At 36.0% G+C, this 17,739-nt stretch overlaps 1 pseudogene; it reads left to right on the top strand.

The window, feature by feature from the left end:
- Positions 1-16,227: 16,227 nt before the first annotated feature.
- LOC114489205 lies at positions 16,228-16,710 on the top strand (annotated as a pseudogene).
- The last annotated feature ends 1,029 nt before the right edge of the window (positions 16,711-17,739 follow it).

Here is a 17,739-nt window from a genome sequence, read left to right as displayed (position 1 = left end):
CTCCACTTTTTACATACCAATGAAAACTGGCAGCTTATTAAAGCTGGGAATTCAGAAGCACTAAATGAAACAACAAAAGTAACAATTACCCATAGTACACAACAAAAAGTTTTCTCGGAGAGCTACATTAAAGAGCATACTTTTGATGGCTTTTGTTCTCTGTCAACTTCCAGGCAGGCCATTAGAGAAAGAGGAAGAAGAAAGAAGGCAAAAAGATCTCAAAGCACTTGGACAGTTTTCCTTAATGAGCTTCTTGTCTAACACTCCAAAAAAGGCTGCCCCAGAAATGGGCCCCTGGTGAATTTGAGATTCTTAATCCACATGTTTCCGCACAACTGCATGAGGAAGACAGGGACCGGAAGGCATCCTGGCCTTTTACATAGCTCCCTAAAAGCAAGATCCAAAACATTATTCATATCTGTATCCCCAGCTCCCAGGCAGGATTCGGGATTCGGTAGAGTCAATTTGAATAAAATTCTGAGTTTTTGAGGGTGTTAAATAAAAAGATCCTTTAAATGATTTATTTATAAAGCATATTTTTTCCTGGCCCAACCATGTCAGTTCTAAAGACTGTGTTAATCCATGTTGATCCATGAAACTCCTCCACCAGACACATATGTACTTGCTGTAATCTATTCTTGCTTCTCACCCACTTATCCCCATGTTTAACTAATCAACCATCCACTCTCAGACTTCCTTGCCAGTCCACATGCTTTGAGTAATTTCAGCCTTACCTACATTCCAGTGGCCAGCTTCTAAGATATCCTTGATCTCCTCTTTCTAAATTGTACAGGAAAATAAATCAAAGAACCACAACCAGTATGGTTCAGGTGGGTAGACATCATCCTGCAAAGTAAAAGGTTGCCAATTCAATTCCCAGTCAGGGCACATTCCTGGGTTGCGGGAAGAGGCAACAAATCCATGTTTCTCTCCTACATTGATGTTTCTCTCTCTTGCTTTCTCCCTCCCTTCCTCTCTCTAAAAGTATATAAATAAAATCTTTTTTAAAAAATGAATCAAAGAGGCCCTGGCTGGTGTAGCTCAGTGGATTGAGTGCAGGCTGCGCACCAGGCATTGCAGGTTCGATTCCCAGTCAGGGCACAGGCCTAGGTTGCAGGCCATGGCCCCCAGCAACCGCACATTGATGTTTCTCTCTCTCTCTCTCTCTCTCTCTCCTTCCCTTCCCTCTCTAAAAATAAATAAATAAATAAAATCTTTAAGAAATTGTTTTTTAAAAATGAATCAAAGAACATTTACCCTATAAGCTGGAGGCCAAGTCTACTCTCTCTAGGCAGCCCATGCCACCTCCAGCTGTTAAAAAAAAAAAAAAAAAAAAAAAAACCCACAAAACACTATTAGCAGGAACTCTAATATTATCACCAGCAGTCTTCTTTTCTGACTCACTTGCCCTGCTTCCACTCATCTACTACCAAAATTCTTGGAGAATTTTATGTCCTCCACACTGGGAGCCCAGTAAAAGTTGACTTTATTTGCAGCAGTTTGACTTTTGAGCAGCAGCAGCCATCACTAATAGAAGTGATAATATCCCAACAGGGCAAGGTCTGAAGGCAGTACTGAAGACTCAGTAGCATGTTCTTTGTTAAAGGTGCTGAAGGCGGTCAGAAGCAGTGCCTGTGAGCTCCCCATCAGTCTGCCATGAGAGAGAAGGTGTTTCATCAGGTTGAAGTATCAGACAGACTTCATACTGAGGATCTGAGTCAGTGACTACTAACTGCATTGTGTGTGTAAACCAATTCTCTCCACAACCTTCTGCAGGCCAGTGGCCAGAGAAACACCTGCTACCATCACAAATGCCACTTTAATGAAGTGGTTATGCTCAATGATGCCATGGCCAAAACCCAGATGAATCTCCCCTGCAAAAGCTGCATTTTTTAAGACAATATTTTTAGAGCCGTTTTAGGTTCACAGCAAAATTGAGAGAAAGGTGCAGAGATGTCCCACATGCCCCGTGCCCCCACACATGCACAGCCTACCCATTATCGACATTCCCCCACCAGAGTGGTACATTTGTCGTGATGGGTGAATCTACACTGACACATTACAGCCATCCACGGTCTATAGTTTACATTATGGTTGACTCTCAGTGTTGCACATTCTATGTGTTTGGACAAAGGTGTAATGACATGCATTCATCATTATAGTATCATAGAGACAATGTTTACTGCCCTAAAAAAATCTTCTGTGCTCTGTCTATTCATCCCTGCTCTCCACCACCAGCCTCTGGCACCCACTAATCTTTTTACTATCTCCATACTTTTTCTTCTTCCAGAATCTGATATAGTTAGAATCATAGTATGTAGCCTTTTCAGGTTGGCTTCTTTCACTGAGTAATATGCATTTAAGTTTTCTCTATGAATTCTCATGGCTTGATAGCTCTTTTCTTTTTAGCACTTAGTAATATTGCAATCTGGATAAACCCACAGTTTATCCATTCACCTACTGAAGAACATCTTCATTGCTTATAAGGTTTGGCAATTATGAATAAATCTGCTATTAACATCTCTGTGCAGGTTTTCATGTGGATATAAGTTTTTAATCCTCTTGGGTCAAGATTGCTAGATCTTATGGTAAGAATATATTTCATTTTATAAGAAATCATTAACCTGCCTTTCAAAGAGCTGCATCATTTTGCATTCTCATGAGCAATGAATGAGAGTTCCTGTTAATTCACATCCTTGCTTGCATTTTGTATTGTCAGTGTTCTGAATTTTGACCATTTTTATTGATGTGTAGTACTATCTCATTGTTGTTTTAATTTGCATTTCTCTGGTGACATAATATGTAGAGTATATTTTCATATGCTTATCTGCCATGTGTATATCTTTTTCGGTTAGGTGTCTGTTATAAAAGTGACATTTTAATTAAATTTAAGAAGCAATGCAGTAAGCTAAATTATTCCCTTGTCATTTATCTTTTAAAGTTATCTAAGTCAAAACTTTAGAAAGAAAAAAATTAGAAAGTAAACACATTCTTATTTCAAGATTTTATAAAGATGCAGTAATCAACGCAATGTGATATTGGCACAAAGACACATGGACAAAGGCAACTTAATAGAGAAAAAGAATATTCAACAAGTGATGCTTGTAGTAGATACTGGATATCCTCAAGCCAAAAAAAAAAAAAACACAATGACTTTGGTCTACACATTGTTCATATACACATAAAATAAAGTATATACTATGTGATTCAATATATATAAATCTAGAAAATGCAAACTAAACTATAACGATGAAAAGCAGATCAGTAATTGCCTGGGAAGGGGGGTAGCAGGGAAGACTAGGCACGAGGGATTACAAAAAGACATAAGGAAACTTTGAGGGTGAAGGATATTTTCACTCTGAATTGTGGTGATAGTTTTTCAAATGTACACATATATCAACTCATCAAATGGGATACTTTAAGTGCAATTTATTATGTCAACTACACCTAAATAAAGCTGTTTTTTAAAGCAAACCAAAAAATCATTACTTAAATAAAGCACGTGTCTACTTACAAAAAACAAACAATGAGGGAAATAGGAAGATGTCCACAGTATAGTGCTATGTGCGAAAAGCAAGGTTCAGAACTATACTACTAACAATAATAGGAAACTCACAAAGTATTTGTGGCAGATATTCTAAATGCTTTGTGTATACAATAATTTGTTCTTGCTAATATTTGTGTGAGGTGGCATTCTTGCCTTATGCAAATGAGGGAACTGATGCTTGTCCCAAGCACACAGCTAATAACTTGTGAATGAGGGCTGCTAATTCAGCAGTCAGTCCTATTCTGTGCTCTTAACCTCCACACTTGACCTCAAGATCCTACTTTTGTAAAATAATGTGCCTGTGAGGACAGATATATTTAGATTAGGGAAGAACAGTGAAATATGAAAAAATACTGTTGAAAGGGAATTTTACTTTTTAATGTAAATATTATTGTCTTGTTTGCTTTTTATAGCAACTAATCCTGTGTCAGTTGGTCTTTCTAGAAGCAAATGCTGAAAAGTTAGAAGTGGAAGTGGTTTATTAGGAGATGCACATTAGATAAAGAGGAAGCAAGGTTGGACAGGGCAGGGAGGGCCTCAGACTATCAAACAGATTGGTATACATCTAAGCCAAACAAATAGAAAGCTCTGAAACCAAGGCTGCCTTTTAGGGAAGTCTTATGTCATGTTGAATAGAAATGGCCGGGCCTGGGTAGTTCCACCATGCTGACATTGGCCATGGACTGCTTAGAAGTAGTGTGCCTTCAACTAGAGCAAAAGTCCAGGAGGATCCTGAAAGCTTCACCGAAGAAGACTGTTGGCTACTGGCACTCGATATAGAAGAACAGCAGCTTCTCCCTTAAAGGGAGGTCTGAACCTACCAAACCTACCAAATGGAAAAAATACATTTTCTTACAAAGCTCTTAAGTGCTCACTAAGTTCCCAGAACCAGTTCTGTGACAGTTGGAAGAGCTGCAATAATAATAAAATATTGCAAATCTTAATGAAAAAGAAATGAGCTAAGATATCCTACCACAACTATTGATCACAAGGTTTGGAGAAATAGCCATTTCTTGAGCATATTTTGCCTCCTATGTAGGGGTACAAACAAGGGCCCAAGTGGTATACTTAGCCTTTTCCAAAAGAAATTTCTTTTCTATACCTGCCCAACCACTTTCTTTAAGGAAATTTTTCTCAAGAAGTACTTATACTTTGTTTGCTAAAGCAAGTGGAACCTCATACCAAGTGGAACCTCTATACTAGTATTTATTGATTTATATTATTATTGTAGAGTAGTAGAGTTTTCAAGCAAGTTAGTGAAATCTACAGTTATCAATGCAAATAATTTCACCTGTGTTTTCAAATTCAGTTGAATCAGATATGCAAGTAAATGTGCTCAAATAGGAAATAAATTTGCTATTTCTAATATGTTCCCAATCAAGAGAAAAAAATACATCTCCCAGGGGTGTCCAACTCATGGCCCATGGGCCACATGTGGCCCAGGATGGCTATGAATGCAGCCCAACATAAAATCATAAATTTACTTTAAAAACTTTTTTTTACTCATCAGTTTTTGTTAATGCTTGTGTATTTAATGTGTGGCCCAAGACAACTCTTCTTCCAGTGTGTCCCAGAGAGGCCAAAATGTTGGACACCCCTGGTAGACTATTGAGTGAAAGGGACATGGTGAAATACCCTGGCATGTTTACTGTTTAAAAAGTGGTTGCATCACTCAGACATATGAATAATTAAGCAAACACTTGCCACCTGCAAGAAACAGAAAATGAAGTCTAGTATCAACTACATATCAACTCTAACTCATATATATATATATATATATATATATATATATATATTCCCTGAAAATCAGTGGCTCCAATTTGATAAACTGGCACAAATTATTGACTGATTCCTTATGTTTTACAGATTGAGACATAACCTGCTCATCTGCAATGATTACACATTTTTCCTTGTTCTCTTTTCTAATCTACTTCCCTACCCTCAAAACTTACACACATACACATCACACTCTATTTTCTATTTAATTTATTGGGTGATATTGGTTAATAAAATTATATATGTTTTGGGTATACAATTGTATAATACATCATCTGTATATTGTATTATGTGTTCACCACCACAGTTAAAGTCTTTCATCACCATTTACATCACCCATTATCCTCTTCTACCTCCCACAACCTCCTTTCCCTCTGGTAATCAGCATACTGTTGTCTGTGTCTATGAGATTTTTTTTCCTTTGCTTAATTCCTTCATATTTTTTACCCAGTCCTCCAACCCCCACCCCTAATAGCTGCCAGTCTGCTCTCTACATCTATGAATCTGTTGTTATTTTGTTAGTTTATTTTGTTCTTTCAATTCCATACATAAGTGGGATCATATGGTATTTATCTTTCTTTGACTGCCTTATTTCACTTAGCATAATAATCTCCAGGTCCATCCATGCTGTGGCAAAAGGTAAGATGTCCTTCTTTTTGATGGCTGCATAGTGTTCCAATGTATAAATCTACCACAGAATTTTTACCCATTCATCTTCTCATGGACACGGGCTGTTTCCAATTTTTGACTATTTGTAAATAATGCTACTATGAACATAGAAGTGCTTATATTCTTTCAAATTAGTGTTTCAGGATTCTTGGGATATATCCCCAAAAGTGGGATCATTGGGTCAAAACGCAGATCCATTTTAATTTTTTGAGGTCACTCCATACTGTTTTCCATAGTGGTTGCACCAGTCTACTTTCCCACAAACAGTACACCAAGGTTCCCTTTTCCCCACATCCTCACCAGCACTTTTTGTTTATTGATTTATTGGTGGTGGCCATTCTGGCAGGTGTGAAATGATATCTCATCACAGTTTTAATTTGCATTTCTCTGATATTAGTGATGTTGAGCATCTTTTCATATGTTTATTGGCCATCTGCATGTCCTCTGAGAGAACTATCTCTCTATCTTTTTACCATTTTTTTAATTGGAGTGGTTTTTTTTGGTGTTGAGCTATGTAAGTTCTTTACAAATTTTGGAAATTAACCTCTTATCAGATGTATCATTGGCAAATATGTTCTCTCATTCGGTGAGTTGTCTTTTCATTTTGTTTATGTTTTCCCTTGCTGCGCAAAAACTGTTTAGCTTGATTTAGTCTCATTTGTTTACTTTTTCTTTTGTTTCCCTTGTTCAAGGAGATATATCAGAAAAAATATTACTGTGAGAAATGTCTAAGATTTTACTCCCTATGTTTTCCTTTAGGATTTTTATGGTTTCTAGTTTAGCATTTAAGTTTTTAATCCATTTTGAGTTATTCTTGCTTAATCACTATAATTTAAGCTTGTACTATGATTATGGAAATACACTGTAAATCAAGAGAACAAGAACTGACACTCATATCTACTACTAAATATTCTGCCCTAGGTTAAATATTTTTAAATATTTTTATTTAAATGCTTTTTAACTCAATTTTTGCAAAAGCCCTAAAGATGATTGACTAAAATATAAATATACAAAGATAATCTTCCTACATAATGGACGTGTATTCTGCCTCCAATGTACATGAGAGAGGGACTCTCTCTTCGGGCAATATTTCACTTAAGGAAAAGCAATAACAAACATATAAAGTGCGTGGAAAATAAAAAAGAAAACATCCACTCAGAAATTTTGGACCATTTCCCTATATAAATACAATGGCAATAGCCATAAAAACTTTTAAATGCCTACATAAGATGAATTTGATGGTGTGTACACCAAAAAAAGCAAAAATTCAAGAATGTGATTCAGAATAACATTTAATATAAGTGACCCTTCACTTTTGCTGTTTCAGACTTTGTGCTAACCACTCTATTGATGTTATTCTATTTAAACTTTACAATGTTAGGATATAAATGTTAAAATCCTCATTTTATTGAAGATAACACAAATAAATGAGAAAGTATACCACCAGTGTCATGGATTGGAAAACTTAAGGTTATTAAAATGTCCATACTACCCCCAAAACCTACAGATTCAATGCAATTCCTATCAAAACTCCAATAGCATTTTTTTTTTTTCACAAAACTACAGCAAATAACTTTAAAGTTCGTATGGAACCACAAATGACCAAGAATAACCAAAACTATCTTAAGAAAGAACATTGTTCATTCACAAGAACAAAGCAGATAGTATTATGTATCCTGATTTTAAATTATACTACACTGCTATAGTAATCAAAAAAGTATTGTACTGGCAAAAATACAAATAAATAAATGGAACAGAATACATAGCACAGAAACAAACTTACACCTAACTAGTCAATTAACCTACAACAAAGGAGAATTTTCCATGGGGAAGAGATAGTCTATTCAATAAATGGTGCTGGGAAAACTAGATAGTTGCATGCAAAAAATAAAACCAGACCACTTTCTTACACCATATAAAAAATAAACTCAAAGTAAACTAAAAATAAATGTAAGCTCTGAATCCATAAAATTCCTAAAAGAAAACATAAGCAGTAACCTCTTTGACATCGGTCTTAACAATCTCTTTTGGATCTGTCTTCTCCAGCAAGAATAAAAGAAAATAAACAAATGGGGCTATCAAACTAAAAGATTTTGCACAGCAAAAAAAAAATCAATAAAATAAAAAGGCAACCTACTGAGTAGAAGAAGATATTTGCAAGTGACATATCCAATAAGGGGTTATTATCCAAAATATATAAAGAATCCATATAATTCAATATTATTATTTTTATTTTAACATGGGAAGAGAACCTGAATAGACATTTCTCCAAAGAAGACATACAAACAGGCACACAAAAAGGTACTCAACATTACTGATTATCAGGGAAATGCAAGTCAAACCCAAAATGGAATACCACTTTTCATGTGTCAGAATGGCTATTATCAAAAAGACAAGAAGAAATAAATGTTAATGAGGATGGGGAGAAAAGAGAACCCTCTTGCATTGCTGGTGGGATTGTAAATTGATGTAGTCACTATGGAAAACAGTATGGAAGTTTCTCAGAAAATTAAAAATAAAACTATCATACAATCCAGTGATTTCACTTCTGGGTATTTATCTGAAGAAATCAAAACAGTAATTCAAAAAAAATTCATTCATTGAATTTTTTTCATTGCAGCACTATTTACAATAGTCAAGATACGGAAGCAACCTAAATGTTAATCAATAGATAATGGATACAGATGTGCTGTATATATACACAATGGAATATTACTCATGCTTTTTACATTTTATCATTTGTGAAAGCACAGATAAACCTACAGAACATTATGCTAAGTGAAATTAGTCAGAGAAAGACAAATACCACATGATTTTACTCTTTTTTCAAAACTTTATTGTGTTTTTTCCCAATACCATTTATCTCCCATTTTACCTCCCTCCTACCCACGATCACCACATAGTTGTCCATGTCCATGAGTCCTTTTTCCTTTTTTCTTGATCCCCCCACTCCCTAACTGACCCCCTCCATAGCTGTCACCCTACTCTCTATGATTTCACTTTTATGTAGAATCTAAAAAACAAAACTAACACACAAAATAGAAAAAGATTCATAAATACAGAGAACAAACTGGTGGTTGGCAGAGGGGAAGGGGTACCTCATAGGTATGGGTGAAATAGGTGAAGATATTAAGAGGTATAAATTCCAGTAGTGAGATAAATAAGTCACAAAGATATAATATACAGATACAGAATATAATCAATAATGTTATAAATTTGTATGTAACAGATGTTAACTAGACTTATTGTCATGATCATTTCATAAATCACAACATATTAAATCACTATGTTATACACCTGAAACTAGCATAAAATTTTATGTCGGCTATAATTTAACAAAAAAAGATTATTAAAAAATAATATCCTCATTTTGGAGGTGAGAAAAATCAAACCTTAGAGGATTAAATATGAAACACAGTGAAAGATCCAGAATTCAAAAGCAGGTTTGTTTTATCCCTAAATCCATATTATTATGACTCCATATAAAGCAAAAAAACAGTGATGTTGGCTCTCAAGCATTAGTTTGCATCACAATCACATGGCAGACTGGTTACAAGCTACCGCTGAGCCTCACCCCCAAGGTTTCTGATACAGTAAGTGCAGCCAGAAAATTTGCATTTTTATGCAGTTCCCAGATGATACTTCTAGTGTGAAACTACACTTTGAAACACAGTCTTTTAAACCAGTGGATCCCAGACCTTTAGATTTTAGACAGCAAAAATGTAAAAAAAATTAATGAAATTTGACAGATCACCAAATTTTATTTTGCTAAGTTGCTACATACATACATATACACATGCAGAGACACAAAAACCTATAATCTAGTGTCCATGTAATTTGTTTTCTTTGTTATTTTTTAAAATTAAGGCACAATTTACATACAGAAAAAATGATCCATCAAGTTTTAACAAACATATAAAGTCATGTAACTAGCACTGCAATCAAGGTATAGAACAGTGTCATCATTTCAAAAAATATCCCTGTGCTTCATTGTAATAACCCCCCTCCGCCATAGCCCCAGCCCCTGGCAACTACCAATATGTTTCTGTCTCTATAGTTTTACCTTTTCCAGAATGTCATAAAAGTGAGATCATTCAGTATGTGGACATTTGAGTCTGACTTCTTTCCCTTAATATAATAAATTTGAGATGTATCTATTTTGTTTTGTATTATTTGTTCCTTTTTATTGCCAAAGAATTCCATGATATGGATTCACTACAGTTTATTTAACTAGTACCCAGATGAGCATTTGGGTTGCTTCCAGCTTGTAACAATGACAAAAAAAAGCCCTTGTAAGGTGGAAACAAGGGAGGGAGGTGGGGAGTACTAGGGTGGTGGGGAGGGGGAGGGGGGAAAGGCAGAAAACTATACTGGAACAACAATAAAAGAAATTTTAAAGCTCTTATAAACATTCATATAGACATTTTTGTTTGTGTGTCTAGTAATGGAATTGCTTAATGATATGGTAAGAATATGTTGAACTATATGAGAAACTCTTGAACTGTCATCCAAAGTGGTTGTATCATTTCATATTCCCACCAGCAGTATAAGAGAGTTGCTGTATATCACCAATACTTAATATTTTCAGTTGTTTTGTTTGTTTTTCATCTAGCCATTTAATGTACAGTGAAATCACATTATAGTTATACTTTGTATTTTTCTATTGACTAATAATGTTGAAACTTTTGTTGTATCTTCTACTGTTTTTTATTTTTTGTCTATTATAGGCCCTTTTTCTTTCCATATAAATTCTATGAAAATTTTTCTTTCCATATAAATTCCATATAAAAAATTAGCTTTTTAATTTCTATTAAAGTTAATAGAAATGACCCCTTTGTATCTGAAATAAATAATATGCTGGAAGGAAAAAGCAATAGGGTAGATGAAGCAAAAGATTGAATCAGTGATTTTGAAGACAAGGGAGAAAAAAACACCCAGGCAGAGCAGCAAAAAGAAAAGAGAATTTAAAAAAATGAGAGGATCTTAAGAAACACTTTGGACAACATGAAGTATAACAACATTTGTATTATGAGAATACCAGAAGGAGAAGAGAGTGAGCTGTTGGGAAACACCCTGTCTGGTTTCAGAAGCTGTAACCCCCTCATAGCTAAGGCTGAGTGAGATACCTTGGGACTCTAAGCCACTGAGGAGATAAAGCTTATCTCCCTGGCAGGAGCACCACTTATGACCACTTTACTTCACCCTGAGTGCATGATTGGTTAGCCAATGATGGCTAAGATTCCTCAAAGGAAGGATGATCTAAGACAGATGTGATCACAAGGAGGCCCTCAGGGAAAGACTTCCGGGACTATGGAGAAATGGGTGATGGACCCTCAACCCTCGGCTTTGATGTAGCCTAAGTCCTCATACTGTCAACAAGAAGTCTCCTACTCTCTTGGCTGCCTTGATTCCCCTGCTCAACCTAAACCTGAAACAATGCCGGAGGTGGGTGTGGCCCTGTGATGGAAAGGGCAGGTTCCCTGGGGCATTCAGGCCTAACAAAGAAAGCATAACATCCTATGAAACCTGCTTTGCCAATACCCTCAATTTAAATGATAAGGGTCTAAGCCTGAAATTAATTTGTTTCCCCAAAGTTTTGTGGCCCTTTAGCTATTTGACCTTGACTCAAAATAGACCCTCAGAGTTCTTTCAATGTTATTTATTTGATCATTACTGCCTGATAATGATGGATGGACCTAATCTGAGAATGTGGGTCATTGGAACCACTGGCTGCTTACTGATTATAATAATACTCTGTGTAGTTTGATGTATTTGTGAATTATTTTCCCAGGGTTGTGTGAGAGACCAGCAAGCAGCAAGCTTTGTGGGATCTGTAGCAGTCCTAACTAAAAACAAGGGGGGAATATAGGAGACCATTCTGCGTGGCATGCACCCAGCTCCCACTCAGAGATGCACAGAACCCACGCCCACGGATAGGTTCTCCCATGGGGAATCAGGCCTGCATTGTACCTAGGTTGCTATAAGGCTTGCTTTTGATAAAACTCTCTCACCCTGAATTGAGGCAGCAAACATTTACTGCATATCTTTAAAGTAACTTCCTAAAATCCATGCCAAACCTTCCAAGGATGAGTGTAACCAGTTCAACCACTTTTCCCTTTGCATTTGCAAATATCCTTATTCTGTGATGCGGTTAGCAGCATCCTCTCATTTGTTTTCTGTAAAAGGTAACCACCTAAAGTGAACAAATATGTACTAAATGAGGACCATCACATAATGTGCCCAGAAAAAGCAATAAAGCTAGTCAAGGCAAGGGCTGAGGCTTTTTCTCCTCTTGAGAGAGAAGCTGCCCATCCCTTTTCCTCCACAGGACTCAGCAGTCCACGTGAATTGTTTTGTCTCAGCTACAATGCTGTGGACCCACGAGCAGGGGTCTGGGACAGTGAGCAAGAGATTGAGAACGTGTTTAAAGAAATAATGACCAAAACCTTTCCTAATCTGGTGAAGGGAAAACACACACAAACCCAGGAAGCTCAGAGGGTCTCAAACAAGTTGGACTAAAAGAGGCCTACACAGAGACACATCATAATTCAAATGACAAGACTTAAAGTCAAGGAGAGAATCCTAAAAGCCACAGGAGAAAAGCAAATAGTTATGTACAAAGGAACTCCAATTAGACTGTCATCTGATTACTCACAGAAACATTTCAAGCCAGAAGGGAGTGTCATGAACAAATCAAGGTGATGAAAACCAAGGACCTACAACCAAGGCTACTTTACCCAACAAGGCTGTCATTTAAAATTAAAGGAGAAATAAGGAGCTTCCCAGACAAGAAGAAGCTAAAGGAGTTTGTTAACACCAAACCAGTACTGCAACAAATATAAATGGCTTAAATGCTCCAACCAACCAAAAGGCATAGGGTAGCTGAATGGATAAGAAAACAAGATGCAAATATATGCTGCCTCCAAGAGACCCACCTCAGATCAAAATATACACATAGACTAAAAGTAAAGTGATGTAAAAATGTATTTCATGCAAATGGAAATAAAGAAGAAAAAGCTTGAATACCAGTACTTGTATCTGACAAAGCAGACTTTAAAACTAAGGCTGTAGTAAGAGACAAAGAAGGACACTAAATAAAGAAAAAGGGAACAATCCAACAGGAAGCTATAACCCTAGTAAATATTTACACATCCAACAGAGGAGCACTAAATATGTGAAGCAAATCTCGAAGGACATAAATGGAGAGATCAACAAAAACACAGTTATAGTGGGGAATTTTAACACCCCATTGACTTCAATGGATAGATATTTCAGGAAGGAAATCAACAAGGGGACAGGCCTTCAGCAACACACTAGATCAAATGGATTTAATTGATATCTTCAGAGCATTTCACCCCAAAACAGTAGAATATACATGCTATTCTAGTGCACATGGAATGTTTTCTAGGATAAACCTCATGTTAGGATGCAAAACAAATCTCAGTAAGTTTAAGAAGATTGAAATCATATCAAGCATCTTCTCTGACCACAGTCTATGAAGCCAGAAATCAATCACAGGAAAAACACTGAAAACCACACAAAGATATGGAAGCTAAGTGACATGTTATTAAACAGTGAATGGGTCAACAGTGAGATCAAGGTAGAAATCAAAAGATCCCTTGAAACAAATGAAAATGATAACACAAAAATCAAAAATCTGTGGGACAAGAAAAGCAATCCTAAGAGGGAAATTCACAGCATTACAGGCCTATCTAAAAAATAAATAAATAAATAAATAAATAATAAGTAAATAAATAGTAAATTTTAAAAAAGGAAGAGAAAAGAAAAAAAGCTCAAATAAGCAATCTAACTTTGCACTTAAAGAAACTTGAAAAAGGGAAACAAAAGAAGCCCAAAGTTAGAAAAAGAAAAGAAATAATAAAGATCAGAACAAAAATAAATGAAATAGAGTCTAAAAAAATGATACAGAAGATCAATGTATCCAAGATCTGGTTCTTTGAAAACATAAACAGGATTGACAAATTTTTAACCATACTAATCAACAAAAAAGAGAAAGGGCCCAAATTAATAAAATCAAAAATGAAAGAGGAGAAATAACAACTGACACCAAAGAAATACAAAGGATTGTAAGAAAATATTATGAACAAAAATAGGACAATATGGACAAAATGGATAAATTCCTAGAAATATACAATCTTCCAAAAATAAATCAGGAAGTATCAGAGAATCTGAATAGACAGATTACACCAAGTGAAATTGAAGCAGTAATCAAAAAATCCCAACAAACAAAAGCCCTGGACCAGATGGCTTCACTGATGCCACTACCAAACATTATGAATAAAAACTAACACTTCTCCTTATCAATTGTATTTCATAAAACACAAGAGAAGGGAAGGCTCCCAAACTCATTTTATGAAGCCAGCATTATTCTAATTCCAAAGCCAGATAAAGACACAACAGAAAAAAAAAATTATAGGCCATTATACCTGATGAACATAGACACTAAAATCCTCAACTAAGTATTAGCAAACTGAATATAGCAATACATCAAAAAGATCATACATCATGATTAAGTGGGATGTATGCTGGGAATGCAAGGATTGTACAACATTCACAAATCAATAACTGCAATTCACCACATAAACAAAATGAAGGTTATAGATCACATGATCATATTAACAGATGCAGAAAAAGCATTTGATAAAATCCATGACCCATTTATGATAAAATCTCTCAACAAAATGAGAGTAGAAGAATACCTAAACATAATAAGGTCTATGTATGACAAACACACTGCCAGCATCATACTCAACAGGGAAAAAATACAAATGGTCCTGTTAAGATCAGAAGCAAGACAGGGATGTGCCTTTTGACTCAGAGATCCCACTTCTGGGGATATATCTGAAGGAACCCAAAACGCTAACTCAAAAGAACATAAGAACCCCTATATTCATTGCAGCATCATTTACAATTGCCAAGATATGGAAGCAGCCCAAGTGTCTACAAGCAGATGAGTGGCTAAAACAACTATGGTACATTTACACAATGGAATACTACTCATTCATTAAAAAGAAGGAAATGTTACCCTTTGCACAGTATAGATGGACCTGGAGAATATTATGGTAAGTGAAATAAGTCAGCCAGAGAAAGACAAATAACATATGATTTTACTCATATGTGGGGTCTAACAAACTGAACTAACAAGGAAAATGGGAACAGGCTCATAGATAGAGAGCAAGATGACAGCTGTGGGGGAGCGATGTGGGGATGATGGATTTGAGCTAAAAGGAAAAAGGACTCGCTGACATGGACAACAGTGTTGTGATTTTGGCATGAAAGTGTGTGTAATGGGACTAAGTGGTATTGGAAAAAATACAGTAAAGATTAAATCAAACAAATAACAATAAAATTAAATAAATAAATGAAATTTAAATCTCTAATTTGTCATTGCTAATCAATCAATAATTTAATCAAAGATGCTTTAGTGCTAAACATGATAAGGGTTCATGGTGATGTGTCAATATTTTTGCTTTAATAAATTAATATATAAGAAAATTGGGGGAAAACAATAAGAATGCAGCTTCAGGTTCTAGATAAGGGAGTAACCTAAGAATGTACAGGGTCAAAATATCTAACTTCCATCTTGATATTATTCAGCTATCCCCTGCAGCTCATCTCATGTTTCTTTAGACATTCAGATACGTGGCTGCTTCTTGACATTTGGGTCTCAACTTATAATGTCTGACACATAGAAGGCATCGGTATGTTTTATTGAACAAAAAAGAAGATGAAAGGATGCACAGATTTAGGAGTGAACTGCAGCACTAAGCATTTTTAAATGTAACATCCACTTAAAAGAGCAAAACATATCATAAAGTACTAGAAATAGTCTTCTTAAAGTGTGCCCAACCTTTATGGAATAAAATCTAAAACATTCATTGCAGGACATATAAGAAGGCCTAAATAAACATTATATTCATGACTGAAAACTGCCCATATCACAAAAAATATTTTTTCCTAGGTAAAATTATAAATGTATTGAACTTTCCAGGGCCAGTGCCAGAAGGAAAGTGAGGCAAGTAAGAGTCTTGCCTGAAGTGCGACATTTAAAAGGACACCAAAAACTCAGTAATACAGATAAATGATATCTTAACACAATATTTTTAAAAGTAAAAATTAATTCCAAAAGTGAGTGATTTACAAGGTGCAAAAATTTTCAATAAAGAATGAAAGACAGGGTTTTCAGCTGGGACCATCTCCCAGTCATATGCAAAATGACAAATACAAAGGGAAAAAGGAGAGACACTCACTGCATGTTCTCTAGGCCTTTTACAAAATGTGGGGTTGTTCTTTTAGCCACATACATGCGAATCTACAAGAAAGGTGATGCCTCAGCAATGGAAGAAATAACTTACAAATGTTCCCATGGCTAAACTGGAAGAGTCTGCAATGTGTCCCAGCACGTGATGGGTATCATTATAAATAAACAAGTTAAAGACAAGAATCTTGCCAAGAGAAGTAATGTACATATTGAGCATTTTAAGTACTCTAAGGGCTGAGCTAGCTTCCTGAAACATGGGAAGGAAAATGGTCAGAAAAAGAAGGAAGTCAAAGAGAAAGATACTTGGGTTCAGCTGAAGCACCGGGCTTCTCCACCCAGAGAGGCACACTGTGTGAGAATCAATGCAAAGGAGCCTGAGCTGCTGGAGCCCTTTCCCTGTGAATCTGTGGCATGAGCAGTGTAAGAAAATAAAAGACCTCTCTGTGCTGTGTTTTTTTTTTTTAAAGATTGAAACACTGGATCAGTTCTGATTTTCCACTTTGCCTTTTCCTCCTAAATGGCTTGGTGTGGCACAGTTAATAATTCAGTCTGTATCAAAAATTTTGACATTTTGTTATTCAGTGACACTTTATATTACTTTTATTTGTAGTATTGATAAGTTCTTTGGTAGTCCCTTATATATTGCAGTGAAGGTGAATGCCTCACTTCCCTCACTTGACTCACCCTAGTGTGAGTGCCAAAAATTTCTATGAAAATTAAATAAGATTTTTAACTTATCAAACTGATTCTAAAGTCTATTATGACAAAATAGGCTCAAGAATACATAGTCAAAAAGCACTGAAATTTAATAGCTGGGTAATCTTTTAAAAAACTAGTAATTTCTTATTATCACAGGTTAGGATCTAATGCTCCTCCACCTCCAGAAAGATAAAAGTGAGACACAATGCCTGGATGGTGTAGCCAAGGGAACTAGACAGGAATAGCAGGGTAGAGAGAAAGAAACAGAAACAGCTGCTGCTAAAAGAAGTACAGAGGGGCAACATAGATAAGACCTGTGACCCCCCAAAAAACACCAAAGAGACCTGTGCCACCAAGGAACAGAGCAGATGAAGGACTTGGAAGGTGGATCTGGAGTCCTTCTTACTCCATTGGTGATATCAAGAAGACATGGCATGTCTTTAGGGTCCTCTAGGTACAAAACAATGTCTGTTCCTGGAGTGGCTAAAAAGAACTACCAGCCAGGTTTACAGTAGACATTTCACATAGATTCCCTTGCATACGCCCTCACTATGTGGTACCTTTGAGAAGTTCCTTGGATTTGACTCACTTTATTTCTTGACTCCTCATCTGGATTTACCCCTATACCCATGATAGCCTGACTCATGGGGTCATCCCTTTGACTTTCAGGTTCTGCCTGCCCCTTGCCACTTTACCTGGGCAATTGACTCTATCCATACCCTTAACCCCCGCCACAATCTTTCAGGTGGTTTCTCTTTCTCAGTTA

This window comes from Phyllostomus discolor, chromosome 2, assembly GCF_004126475.2.
Source record: "Phyllostomus discolor isolate MPI-MPIP mPhyDis1 chromosome 2, mPhyDis1.pri.v3, whole genome shotgun sequence".
In the NCBI taxonomy this organism is placed as follows: Eukaryota; Metazoa; Chordata; class Mammalia; order Chiroptera; family Phyllostomidae; genus Phyllostomus; species Phyllostomus discolor.
The sequence above is the reverse complement of the archived record's forward strand: the minus strand, read 5'-3'. Positions and strand labels throughout refer to the sequence as shown.